Here is a 14,795-nt window from a genome sequence, read left to right as displayed (position 1 = left end):
TAAAATCCCACAACATTTGCTTGTCTGTAAAGGATTTTATTTTTCCTTTGCTTATGAAGCTTAGTTTGGTTGGATATGAAATTCTGGATTCAAAATTATTTTCTTTAAGAATGTTGAATATCGACCCCACTCTCTTCTGGCTTGTAGGATTTCTGCAGATAGATTGCTGTTAGTCTGATGGGCTTCTCTTTGTGGGTAAGTTGAATTCCTCTCTGGCTGCCTTTAACATTTTTTCCTTTGTTTCAACCTTGGTGAAGCTGATGATTATGTGTTTTGGTGTTGCTCTTCTCAAGGAGTATCTTAGTGGTCTTCTCTTTATTTCCTGAATTTGAACACTGACCTGTCTTGGTAGATTGGGGAAGTTCTCCTGGATAATATCCTGAAGTGTGCTTCTAACTTGGTTCCATTCTCCCCATCACTTTCAGGTACACCAATCACTTGTAGATTTGGTCTTTTCACATAGTCCCATATTTCTTGAAGGCTTTTTTTGTCCCTTTTTATTCTTTTTCCTGTAATCTTGTCTTCACATTTTATTTCATTAAGTTGATCTTCAATCTCTGATATCATTTATTCCGCTTGATCAATTAGGCTATTGATATTTGTGTATGCTTCACGAAGTTCTTGTGCTGTGTTTTTCAGCTCTATCAGGCCATTTATGTTCTTGTCTAAACTGTTATTCTAGTTAGCAGTTCCTGTAACATTTTATCAAGGTTCTTAGCTTCCTTACATTGGGTTAGAACATGTTCCTTTAGCTCAGAGGAGTTTGTTATTACCCACCTTCTGAAGCCTACTTCTGTCAGTTCATCAAACTCGTTCTCTGTCCAGTTTTGTTCCCTTGCTGTTGAGGAGTTATGATCCTTTGGGGGAGAAGAGGCATTCCGGTTTCAGAATTTTCAGCATTTTTGTGCTGATTTTTCCTCATCTTAGTGGGTTTATCTACCTTTGATCTTTGATGCTGAGGAGCTTTGGATGTGGCTTTTCCATGGGCATCATTTTTGTTGATGTTGATGTTGATGTTATTGCTTTCTGTTTGTTAGTTTTCCTTCTAACAATCAGGCCCTTCTTCTGCAGGTCTGCTGGAATTTGCTGGAGGTCCACTCCAGATCTGTTTGCCTGAGTATCACCAGTGGAGGATGAAGAACAGCAAATATTGCTTCCTGCTCCTTCGTCTGGAAGCTTCGTCCCAGAAGGGAACTGACCAGATGCCAGCTGGAGTTCTTCTCTATAAGGTGTTTGTTGGCCCCTGCCAGGAAGGGTCTCCCAGTCAGGAGGCATGGGGGTCAGGGACCCACTCGAGCAGGCAGTCTGTCCATTAGCAGGGCTTGAGTGCTGTGCTTGGAGATCCACTGTTCTCTTCAGAGCTGGCAGGAAGGAACATTTAAGCCTGCTGAAGCTGTGCCCACAGACAGCCCCTTCCCCAGGTACTATGTCCCAGGGAGATGGGAGTTTTATCTCTAAACCCCTGACTGGGGCTGCTTCCTTTCTTTCAGAGACACCTGGGCTCTGCTCAGTCTGAACTTCCCAGTAGCTTTGTTTACACTGTGAGGGGAAAACTGCTTACTTAGGCCTCAGAAATGGCAGACTAACCTTCCCTCTCCAAGCTCCAGTGTCCCAGGTTGACTTCAGACTGCTGTGTTGGCAGCGAGAATTTTAAGCCAGTGGATCGTAGCTTGCTGGGCTCTGTGGGGTGGGACCCACTGAGCAAGACCACGTGGCTACCTGGCTTCAGCCCCCTTTTCAGGAGAGTAACTGGTTCTGTGTTGCTGGGGTCCCAGGTGCCACTGAGATGAAAAAAAACTCCTACAGCTAGCTCGGTGTGTGCTCAAATGGCAGCCCAGTTTTGTGCTTGAAACCCAGAGCCCTGGTGGTGTACGCACCCAAGGGAATCTCTTGGCCTGTGGGTTGCAAAATCCATGGGAAATGCATAGTATCTGGGCTGGATTGCACTATCCCTCATGGCACAATCCCTCACAGCTTCCTTTGGCCAGGGGAGGGAGTTCCCTGACCCCTTGTACTTCCCAGGTGAGGCAATGCCCCACCCAGCTTTGGCTTGCCTGCCCACTGTCTAAGCACTGTACCCACTGTCTAAGCAGTCTCAATGAGATGAGCAGGGTACCTCAGTTGGAAATGCAGATATAATCTGCCTTCTGTGTTGGTCTCCCTGGGAGCTGCAGACCGGAGCTGTTCCTATTCAGCCATCTTGCCTGGAACTTCTATTTTTCTCTTCAGAATAAACAACAACAAAAAATAAAGAAATGATATCAATTTAAATATTAAAAGATAGGAAGAATTCTTAAATAATGACAGAAAACTGGGTTGCCAAACAGGAATACTTACTGAAATATATGTACTAGAAATTCTATATTTGAAAGAAAATTTTTGTGCTTAGTTTTTCTAAAAATTATTCTTTATATTGGTGGTTTTTAAATACCTACTTTAACATGGACACATAGAAAATAATTTTACACATAATTGGTATCTAGCAATCAAAACATTTTACAATTAACATTTTAAGAAAATCACTATTAACATTTAAACAGCTTTGAAAATTACCTCTATGCATTTTCCCTTCTGTAAATCTAAGACATCATTTCATTTTAATTATAAATTATCCAATATGTATTCCTAAGAGATACAATATTTTTTACAATAACCTCAATGCTATTGTATGCCTGATATGATTACAATGCATCTTTATTATCACCTAAATCCATATCATGATTATATTTTCAAGTTATCTCAAAAATATCTTTTTAAAGTGTTTTGTTTTAAATTGAAAAATATCCATCAGTTGCATTCAATTAATATAACTCTTAACTTCTTAAAATTGATAATTTTTATTTTTAAAGTAGTTTTTTACATGTTATTTGCTAATCCTGTGGAATTAGACATCATATTTGAGCTGCAGAATTTCCCATATCTTTAATTTGGCACCTTGATTCCTCATGACATTATTTATGTATTTACTGTATCTCTCACGTATTCAGTATATGGTAGTTTTAGAGACTTAGACTCAAGTTTAATTTTTTTGGCATGAGCACATTATAGCTGGAGCTGTGGAGTTGTTAATATAACACTAGGAAGTACGTAAGGTCTGGCTGGCTGATATGGTTTGGCTCTGTCTTCCCACCCAAACCTCATCTTGCATTGTAATCCCCATGATCTCTACATGTCAAGGAAGGGACCAAGTGGAGATAATTGGATCACGGAGGCAATTTCCTCCATGCTGTTCTCATGACAGCGAGTGAGTTTTCATGAGATACGATGGGTTTGTAAGTGGTTGCCAACTTCCTCCTTCAGTCATTCTCATTCCTGGCATCTTGTGAAGAAGGTTCCTGCCTCCCTTTGCCTTCCTCTGTGATTGTAAGTTTTCTGAGGTTTCCCCAGCAATGTGGAACTGTGAGTCAATTAAACCTCTTTCCTTTATATATGATCCAACCTCAAAAAGTTCTTTATAGCAGTGGGAAAATGAACTAATACACTATCTCACCTTAGTAATGTTTAAAACTGACACTTGGATTCAGGTGTGGGCAGCTGTATCAGACTATTATGATATGTTCCATCATGCTTTCAAGTTTCTCAATTAACTATTATTCATTTTGAATACCTCAGTGGATTTTCTTGTTTTCTAGAGTACATGGTAAGGTGACATTGTAAGGTTTTTATTCTGGCATTGGTTGTTCTGTAAGACGCCGTGGTTCCTTTTAGTAAGAAAGGCTTTTTAAGATCCCAACCTAGCCAGTAGAGTTACTCATTGTTAGTGATTTGTTACTACTTTTAAGACTTTATAGTGGGCAGAGATTGAAAATATGTATTCTTCAGAAAGAAAAATAATTCATATTGAGTTTATACTATTTAAATATCAAGTATAAGTTATAGATTTTCCCTCTATATTTTTTCTTTCTTTCCTATTTACTATTGACACAGACACAATTCATCTGAAAGTATAGCAAGATGCTTTTATAAAATCTTATAAAATAATTCAATTTATTTTACACAGAAATAAAATATCATTAAATACAGTTGATGCTTGAACAACACACAGTTGAACTCTGCAGATCCATATATATGTGAATTTTCTTCTGCCTCTGCCAATCTTGAGACAAGATCAACTTCCTCCTCCTTCTCCTCAGCCTACTTAAAGTGAAGACAATGAGGATGAAGATCTTGAAAATTATTCACTTTCACTTAATGAATAGTAAATATATTTTCTCTTCCTTACAGTTTTCTTAATAACATTTGGTTTCCTCTAGCTTACTTTGTTGTAAGAATGTGGTAGATCATAAATAGAACACAGAAAATATGTATTTATTTGTTTATTTTTATTTTTATTTATTATTATACTTTAAGTTGTAGGGTACATGTGCACAATATGCACGTTTGTTACACTTGTTTATTAAGTGTTTATGATATTGGTAAAGCTTCTGATTAATAGTAGGCTATTAGCAGTTAAGTTTGGGAGTAGTCAAAAGTTAAATGCTCATTTTTGACTGCGTGAGGAGTTGATGCCCCTAACTCTCACATTTATTAAGGGTCAACTGTATTAGATATGTTTCATTTTAAAATAGTCAAATTATTTATTCATCATATTAATCCCATTTATACTAATTTGAATACTTTTATAATGCATCTAGTAATATTATATGTAATTAAATGAGCACATATCACTTTGACACAAACAGGTTTGTGAATAAACATAACTGATCCCTGTTAAGCATTGACCTTTATTTTATGGCAAGTTTAAGGACATACAACAGACTACATAAAGAGCTTCAAACATTTTACAAAGGGAATGGAAATCATCATTTAAGAAAATGATACAGATAAGTGAGGTTTCTGAAGAGAACTTCTACTCTGTTTTAGTAGGGATAATTTCTATCTTTACCTACACCCAAATGATTCTGCATTTATTCCAGCCTTCTTTTTGACTTCCGTTAGAGTTTAGTAATAATCCTCAGTCAGGTTCGATAAATTTTAGGTTAAATTTACTCCCGGTGTTTTAAAGTGCATTTGTTAAGGTAGATGTATCTGTATTTCCATTACTCTTTATGGAAAATATTGGCCTTTTCACACTACTTTTTCAGTCAGACAAATCTTAAGCTCCAGCTAAGGAATACTTTCATATGAACTTACTAGACAATCTCTAAATCTAACTATATTGTATTAGTCTGTTTTCACACTGCTATAAAGATACTACCTGAGACTGGGTAATTTATAAAAGGAAGAGGTTTAACTTACTCACAGTTTTGCATGGCTAGGAAGTCTCCAGGAACCATACAATTATTGCAGAAGGTGAAGGAGAAGCAAGCACCTTCTTCATAAGGTGGCAGGAGAGAGAGAGAACAAGGGAGGAAGTGCCAAACACTTTTAAACCATCAGATCTCATGAAAACTCACTCACTATCATGAAAACAGCATAAGGGAAACCACTCTCATGCACTAATCCCATCCCACCAGCTCCCTCACTCTACATGTGGAGGTTACAATTCAAGATGAGATTTGGGTGGGGCCACAGAGCCAAATCATGTCATTTTGTCTCTGGCCCTGCTCACATTTCAAAACCAATCATGCCTTCTCAAGAGTCCCCCAAAGTCTTATATCACTCTCAGCAATAACCCAAACATCCAAGTCCATAGTCTCATCTGAGACAAGGAAGTCTTTTCAGCCTATGAGCCTGTAAAACAACAACAAAAACAAAACATGTTAACTACATCCAAGGTACAATGGGGGCACAGGCATTGGGTAAATGTTCCTGTTCCAAATGGGAGAAACTGGCCAAAATAAAGGGGCCACAGGCCAAAACCCAACCAGGCAGTCATTACATTTTATAGCTTCAAAATTATCTCCTTTGACTACGTGTCTCAAATCCAGGGCATGCTGATGCAAGGGGTGGACTTCCAAGGCCTTAGACAGCTCCACCCCTGTGGCTCTGTACAGACCCTGTGGCTGCTTGCACAGACTGGTGTTGATTGCTTGTAACTTTTCCAGGTACATGGTGCAAGCTGTCAGATCTACCATTCTGGGGACTGGAGGACAGTCTTCTCACAACTGCAATAGGCAGTGCCCCAGTGGGGACTCTCTGTGGGGACTTCAACCCTACATTTCACTGCTGAATAGCCCTAGCAGAGGTTCTTCATGACAGCTCCAACCCTGCATCACACTTCTGCCTGGACATTCGGGTGTTTCCATACATACTCTAACATCTAGGTGGAGGTTCCCAAAGCTCAACTTTTGTTTTCTGTGCACCTACAGGCTCAATACCATGTTGAAGTAATAAAGTCTTGGGGCTTGCAGCCTCTGAAGCAAGTGCCTGAGCTGTACCTTGGCCTCTTTTAGCCACAGCTGGAGCTGAAGTGGCTATATACACCAAGTCCTAAGGCTGCACAAAGCAGCAGGGTCCTGGGCTTATCCCAGAAAACCATTTTTCCCTGGTAGGCCTTTGATCCTGTGATGATGGGGGCTGCCATGAATGTCTCTGACATGTCTTGGAGACATTCTCCCCATTGTCATGGCTGATAACATTGGGCTCCTCATTACTCATGCAAATTTTTTGCAGCTAGTTTGAATTTATCCCCAGAAATTGGGTTTTTATTTTTCACCACATGGCCAGACTGCAAATTTTCCAAACTTTTATGTTCTGCTTTCTTTTTAAACATAAGTTTCAATGTCAAATTTTCTTTTTGTGAGCATATATAACTGTACACTTCCAGAAAGAGCCTCTTGAATGCTTTGCTGCTTAGAAATTTTTTCTGCCTGATACCCTAAATCATCTCTGTCAAGGTCAAAGTTCCACATATCTCTAGGAGAGGGACAAAATGCCATGAATCTCTTTGCTAAAGCATAGCAAGAGTGACCTTTTTCTAGTTCTCAATAAATGTATCATGTTCATCTGGGACCACTTCATCCTGGACATTATTGTCTATATCACTGTGAGCATTTTGGTCAAAACTATCAACAAATATCTAGGAAGTTCCAAACTTTGTCATATCTTTCTGCCTTCTTCTGAACCCTCTACAGTGTTTCAACCTCTGCTCATTGCCTGGTTCCAAAGTTGCTTCCACATTTTCACATTATCTTTATAGCAATACCCCTGTACGCCATTAACAATTCTCTATATTAGTCAGTTTTCACAGTGTTATGAAGATACTACCTGAGCCTAGGTAATTTATAAAGAAAATAGGTTTAGTTTACTACCAGTTCTTCATGGCTGTGGAGACCCCAGGAAATTTACTATCATCATAAGGAAAAGAAGTGAGCACCTTCTTCACAAGGTGGCAGGAGAGAGAGAAGCAGCAATGGAGGAAGTGCCAAATGCTTTTAAACCATCAGATCTTGTGACTTACAATCATGAGAACAGCATCAGGGAATCCACTCCTATGATCGAATTTCCTCTCACCAGCTCCCTCCCTCAACACATGGGGATTACAGTTCGAAATACCATTCAAGTTGAGATTTTGGTGGGGACATACAGTCAGACCATATTACTTGCTATCTGAAACAATTGTACTTTTGTACTTCTTTGTTACAGCTATGCCTGTTTTAAGAAACTGATGTAAATATGTGATATTTTTTATTTTTTCTGTCTTTATACCCTCTAATTAGTTTTGAAAAATTGCCTCATAGAAAAGTCTACATGTTTTTTTGTTGAGATAATTTCATAGAAACATTTTTAAGATTTTCTATAAATTTTGGTCTAATTAGATTATTATTACTTTTCAAGTCAACCTTAAACATTTTTGTTTTAAAAGAGATAACTTATTCTGGCTTTGACTTAAAGTATAGACATATTAAATATTTCAGTGAAAATTCTTTATCTTTTCTTCTTTTCCTCATTTCTATTTTTTGTATTTGACTGTCTCTTACATTTTCTTGACTCGTTTAATTAGTGATTTATCTATTTCATTTACTATCTTAAAGATTTTTTCTATTTAATTAACAATTTCACTTTTCATGTTCAATGTTATTAAACTTAACTAAATCACATGAATTTTAATATTGTTACCTTAATTTTTATTATTTTAGTAAAATTTTAGTTTGTTGCCTATTCCTGTAACTTTCTTCTTTTTTTCTTAATTTGGTAATATATAAATGTGTTTTAATACTTCCTGTTGTGTTATATCTGTGTTTCCACAAAATTATCCCAGACTGTATTTAGAACAATTTATTTATTGTTAAATTATACATCCAAAAATGGATATTGTTTTGAGTTCTTCATTAATGATTTTGTAATTTATTGTTACTTTTATTTAACTTTTGATTAGAGTTTTATATTTATTTCACACAAAATCTATAAGATGTGGAATTAATTAAAATGTTTTTGTAGCCTAGTGAATAATTCGTATAATTGGTATATTTGTTCTGTAAAGAACATTTCTATTTTGTGTTTTTCGTGAACATTTCAAGATAGCACATTGTTTCAATTTTACGTAACTTTGGTTTTCTTTTGTCTACCTTATCTGTCATACCTGAGTGAGGATAAAGTCTACTACAATATTACTTTCTTAATTCTCTTCCAACCAAATTTCTAATTCATTTTTGACTTGCACCTGTCTTTCACTCACTCCATATCCAGTCATTACTAAATATCTTTAATTATTTTCAAACTTGTTTCAGGATTTATGTCATAATTTTCAATATTAGTGTTTATTGTTTTTATTAAAATTATTACATCTGTTTTGAGACTTTTTCCCAATCTACACTTCATACTTCTATCAAATAAATCCTTTAAAAATAAAATGTAACAATTCAGTTTATAAAAACTATTAAAGATTTTATGGAATAAAGAAAATCCGAACTCACAGAAAGCGCCTTGATTTTATGGTTATTTCACTTATTTTGAAAGAATTTTTATAACTTAATTCTAGAATGATCTCTAATCTAAATACTTTAATTTGCTAATTGTCCATGAATTTAAATGTTTATCAAATCAAGGCTTAAGAGTTTAATTAATTTACTTTCTCATTTTCTTCTAAAATATTTTTTTTATCTCTCTTTTTTTTTCCTTTTTTAAAATTATTATTATACTTTAAGTTCTAGGGTACATGTGCATAACGTGCAGGTTTGTTACATATGTATACTTGTGCCATGTTGGTGTGCTGCACCCATCAACTCGTCAGCACCCATCAACTCGTCATTTACATCAGGTATATACCCAAAGGATTGTAAATCATGCTGCTATAAAGACACATGCACACGTATGTTTATTGCGGCACTATTCACAATAGCAAAGACTTGGAATCAACCCAAATGTCCGTCAGTGACAGACTGGATTAAGAAAATGTGGCACATATACACCATGGAATACTATGCAGCCATCAAAAAGGATGAGTTTGTGTCCTTTGTAGGGACATGGATGCAGCTGGAAACCATCATTCTTAGCAAACTATCACAAGAACAGAAAACCAAACACCGCATGTTCTCACTCATAGGTGGGAACTGAACAACGAGATCACTTGGACTCGGGAAGGGGAACATCACACACTGGGGCTTATCATGGGGAAGGGGGAGGGGGGAGGGATTGCATTGGGAGTTATAACTGATGTAAATAAAATATTCATCATAAGAAAGTCTGTGTGGCTCTTTTAGGCTTCTGTGTAGTGTGGTGGCGGAGGTAATAAGATATAGATAAAAAATTAACTGTGAAAATAATAGAAATAGGTTAAAAACTTTAATAATGATACATACATGTAGTATAGTTTACGAGACCTGCTTTTCAAAACAATTTTTTTTTGCATGCAAATCCTACTTGGTCTTAACAGTTTAATAAAAGAGTATATTTCAACTGGGATTATTACAAAGTGGTGAGGTGTCTAGTTTCTTAATATGGCATGATTGCAAGAATAAATGTAGATCAATAATTTTAAAAAGGCTAAGTTTTAGAGAAAATGATTAATTCCTAAAATTATGTGAATAATAATGTCAATAGTCATAAGAGAGATTAGATTTAAAGAGAGGAGCTGTTTTTCCTACAATGAACTCTACTTACTATATATATATATATGTCTTAAAACAGATAAATGAATCAGTTTAGAAAATAATAAATGGGCATATATCCCACCCCAGTTATTGCAAAAATGAAAATGAGAAGTAGAAGGGAAAAGAGGAAAAGAAGAAACTTCAATATTTACATATTTTGAGGTTGGAGAGTTGACATAAAGAAAAAAAATGGAATGAATATAGTATCTGAAAATTATAACAGTCCTTCAGTTATTTATCTAGAAATAAGATGAAGGGAAACAGTAGAAGAAGGTGAGGAGAAAACACTAGGTTTTATATGCTAGATGCCTTTTAATGGTTAACCACTATACTTTTATTAATAAAAATCTTTTAATTTAAAATTTTCACAGCTATAATAAGTAAAATTAGAGTTTGCCATTTCATACGATATTTAGTAATACTGATACATCAGGCAGAAAATGAACAGATGATGATGTCATGGTGGCCTAATCCACTTGATCTGAACAGTGCAATTTGGATAACTACACATTTGAAAAAGGAAAACAATTTTGCTTAAATAATGATTTAGAAATTTTTATTTTTCATTACTATTGCTGTAAATTCTACATTTTTCTTTCTGTTTAGTATATATTTATCCAGATAACACTTTTCTATCAGAATCACACTGGAGAGGGAGACAGATGAATAAATAAGTGGACAGAGAAATCATGACTATGCAGTTTTCTTGGAATTAAGGAATCTGAACTCCGTCTTGGAATTAAGGAATCTGAACTCCGGAATATTATTCATCCAGAATGCTTCCACTCCAGGACAGTTTCTTCTTAACTTCTTACCAGACAGTATATCAATGTGGAAGACCGCAAGGTAAACCTATTATGTGAGACTGAGTCCATATGTCTTGAAACCATTCAATCAGTAATTCCTATTTTCGATTATAGTTTATATAATAAATTTTCTTATTTATCTCTTTCCTTGCACTCCTTTCCACATTATTTTTCCAAAATAATGATTATGCTATTTTTCTCCCTTTCCACTTTCTTTTTTTCTGCAAACTGCTGGGTTTTGTTTGTTTGTTTGTTTGTTTTTGGGCAGTTAAAGACAGGTTTTCTTTAGTTAAAACCTGAGAGGTGCTCCTGGCCGATTTCGATCAGGAGTACTTTCTCTTATAGACTAAGAGTATATCTTGGTTTTAGGGTGAGGGGCCTTATTACAGCTTGGAATGCTTATGTGTGTGGAGAAGTTTATGGTGGGGTTGGAATCTCTCTGGAAGGAGGGGAGGTTATCTTGGACAGACATCTTTCTGGCACGGAGGGAACTTATCTAGAGGCTAGCATGTCTCTGATCAGGGAGGAATTTGGAATGTTTCTGGTTGAAGATGTTATTTGTGGTTTATCGTCATGCTGACTTTAGCCATTAGGCTGATACCCTTTGGATTTCAGTGGTGTTCTTAATAATGTGAACTCCAGAATGAGGGGTTTGTCCAAGATGGTGATGCTCCTGCTCTGTGAATCCAGACCCTATAGTTATAAAAAAGAGGAGAGACTACATGTTCTTTCTGACTACTTCCTGCTGATGAGGGGACAGAGAGTTTTTTGGTCTCAGGTTGACCGTAAGAGCAATGCCGTCTGTAGATGTTTCTAGATAGTTGTCTGTGAAATGGCCGTAATCCTGTCAGTTAAAAATCTTTGAAAAAGATTAATTTAGCAGGGTAAGAACATTAGTTCCAGGCATATTATTTGGAGAGGGTCCAGGAATGGGATGGTTATGCTATGATTTTGCTTCCAAACCAAGTATCTGTTTGGTTGTTTTGATCGTCTCCTAGCTTTTTAGCCCTTTCTTTTTCAGCAGCGTTTTTTACTAGGCCAGATTAAGTGATACGGAAACAACTTTCTTTGTCTAATGAGAAGCAGAGGCACATTTTTGGAAAGGCTTATGTGTTATTTTTTTTGTTAGTAACCGTTATTCCTGCTATGAGGATAATCGTTAAGCAAAATGCTATAGTAATTGAGATTCTCTGTGTGATATTCCACCCTGAGGTGTTAACAGTATATATTCCTACTGCAAATAGCAGAGTGACTAAAGCAATTCCTGCAAGGGTAGTGTAGTAAATAATTGCCATTAAGAAGTTTTAATATTTGGATTAAAAGGAGAGGTAGGAATGACAAAAATATTTGGTGGAGTAGAGGTGAGACTGAGTAAGTTGAGTAGTTCTTACTTAGTTACTTATCTTTTATGATTTTCAGCTTAAGATTTCCTATTTCTTTATATTGCTATTTAGGGTGTTTCTTTAGGCTGAAGGGGTTACTTCTTTAGCTTTCCAGCCTTTGACTCGAGTGTGATGGATTTAGGAGTTGAATCTTGTAACAGATACCATGTTAGTTACCCTGGGTTCCATGGACTCACTAAACGTGGGAGTGAATGATCCTGGGCACCCTCAGTTATGAGTTGTCTGCACCAGCAGTGAAGAGATTTCTTCCTGTGTTGGTTGGGGGGCTTAGAGGCGGCACCTACTGAAACATCTGCTTTTCAGTTTATAGGGCTTTGAGAAAGCACAGCTTATTTTGAAAACTTGTAGCCAGAAAAAAATATAATTTAATTTAAACAGTAGAAAATAATAAAAATTGCAAAACATTAGGCAACCCTAGAATTTAACAACAGGTGTGCTATGGTTTTTGAAACATAATTTTTTCTCTCTAGTTTCCCATTTTTATTAAAAGACAAATCATGGTAGAACTGGTTTGCTTTACTATACTTGGCTTAATTATTTACATACAGAGCGGCAAGAATAATTACTTGTTATATAGGCCTTTTAAATTGACCTTGATGGAACTTTATTCCATAGAAGCAATCTGAGAAAAGACCTTCTTAAAGCCAAGCCCAGTCATGGATCTGTACCATCAAATACCTATGGGTTGGGTGAATTCCTCTCTTTTTGAAGTTTCAAGATAATTTGGGGTTCCCGGCCTACTAGAAACTACAAAGTGACATTCTTTACTTACCACAGATCCAGAAACCCTGTGCAGGGACTGTGTATGCAAAATATGAGGCTAGTTTTCCAAGGGCTTTATTGCTTTATAAGTCAAGTTTGATTCCTTAAAGGAAAGCATACCATCCCAGTTAAAGCCTTGGTAACAATAACCAGTTTTTCCCATTGTGCCCCATTACAAAAGAAAACCGATTCTTATTGCACTTATGCAAATAACTATATTGCCATAACTTAAGAATACTCACAGATAGTTTCCAAATTCCAGAGAAAATCAGGTAGAGAGAAACAAATATGCTTCAGATTTTGTTTTTGGGAGTACACTAAATTGTTAAAAGCTGTTAATAGCTCAAAAGAAAAATTTCTTTGACTTTGAAAAGCAAAACAAAGGATTAGCAACATTTTAAGCAAAACATTAAAAAGATTTCTCCAGTCTCCTATTAGTTCATTTTATGAAGTTAATTTCTGTTCTGCTTAATATTAAGGAACATTTTAACTCTTCAAGATTCCTGAATGTTTTTCCTCTATTTTGATGTTACAGCCTCCAGAGTTACGAGAGACCTGCATTCAAGAGCCCCCGTTAGAACTTTATAGCTAATTATAAAACCACCTTTGAAAGAGGACCAAAACAAGACAATTGTTCATGGATGACAAAAAGTTTTAGGGTAGGCATAGTTTAAGACACAATTGGCAAGGATATCGTTCCCTCTACGATAATTTTACCATAACAATTATAGTAATTATTGATAATGTACACTAAGATATATAAGAATTATAGGAGCCTCCCATAACTTTGGGACACATACCAATAACATATTTATACAAATATAGCCCAAAGAAAGCCAAACACCATTTTATATTCAACAGTGCTTCCTGTATGATTTTATACCAGATAAGCCAAGTTTCACCTTTATATTAGTGTGCTGTTAATGTTCAACTCAATTTTAATAAAACCTTGTAGACATATTTACTCAATTTTAATGTTTGACCATAAGTTAAGATTTTTATAGACCACTTTTAACCCTTTATAATTTGTGTTAAAGATCAGTTAGTTCTTTAAGAGAAACCAATTGTGATTTTATTATAATGATCAATTTACAGAAAAACTGGACGATACCACTTTAACTTTAGCCAATATGTTTACACACAGAATTTCCTTTACAATTAACCTTTCAAAACTTGCTTAAACCTTCAAAACAAATTTTTAACCTTTTAATCTGGGTAAAACTCCACATTCTTATGCCTCCTTATAATCTTTTTACCAAAAGTATATTTTACTTTCCTTATAGACTTTACACAAAAATTGTCTTTTCAATAGTGTTAAATACATGTTACACTGTTAACTCTTAACAACCTTTACCTTTGTTGAAAACCTTGGTAAGTTTGGGAATTTAATTATGTGCCAGATGTAGACCCTAGGACCTAGGACAGAAGTGCAGGTAAGGTCTGGCTTATTCCAGCATTTAACTCCATGTGTCCTAGGTTTTACCTTAGCTGCAAAGCAGGAAAGTTGTACAGCTAAGAGCTACAGTGACATTTTATAAAGCATTCAGGAGGCCTAATCAGTTTTAAATTGTACAACATTCCTGCGTAAATTCCCTTTTATAAAATTTTTCATGATTTTCACAGACAATTTCTGCCATGCCTTAACTTTCTGACTTGTTGTAAACATCCCTCTCTTTAAACAACCAGTTAATTTACTTTAGGACAAGAATTTACCATTTAAGATTCTTTTTATATAAATTTCCATTTCTTTAATGTTAAAGATGATAACAGTTCTTTCCCAAAACAAATTTCCTTCATGTCTGTGGACTAGATTGCCTAAGACCACAAGATTAGGAGCTAGGATATTTTAC

At 35.7% G+C, this 14,795-nt stretch overlaps 1 long non-coding RNA gene across 1 annotated transcript in view; it reads left to right on the top strand.

Annotated features, from left to right (window-relative positions):
- LOC139362218 (uncharacterized) overlaps window positions 1–13,841 on the top strand; it is a 44,342-nt gene extending 30,501 nt beyond the window's left edge. Inside the window, exons 3-4 of the long non-coding RNA XR_011620619.1 lie at window positions 1,072–1,229; window positions 13,481–13,841. This is a non-coding gene — a long non-coding RNA (uncharacterized lncRNA). The remainder of the gene's footprint in view (window positions 1–1,071; window positions 1,230–13,480) is intronic.
- Window positions 13,842–14,795: the final 954 nt, after the last annotated feature.

This window comes from Macaca nemestrina, chromosome 3 (genome assembly GCF_043159975.1).
Source record: "Macaca nemestrina isolate mMacNem1 chromosome 3, mMacNem.hap1, whole genome shotgun sequence".
Classification (NCBI taxonomy): Eukaryota; Metazoa; Chordata; class Mammalia; order Primates; family Cercopithecidae; genus Macaca; species Macaca nemestrina.
This window is presented reverse-complemented; position numbering and strand designations above follow the sequence as displayed.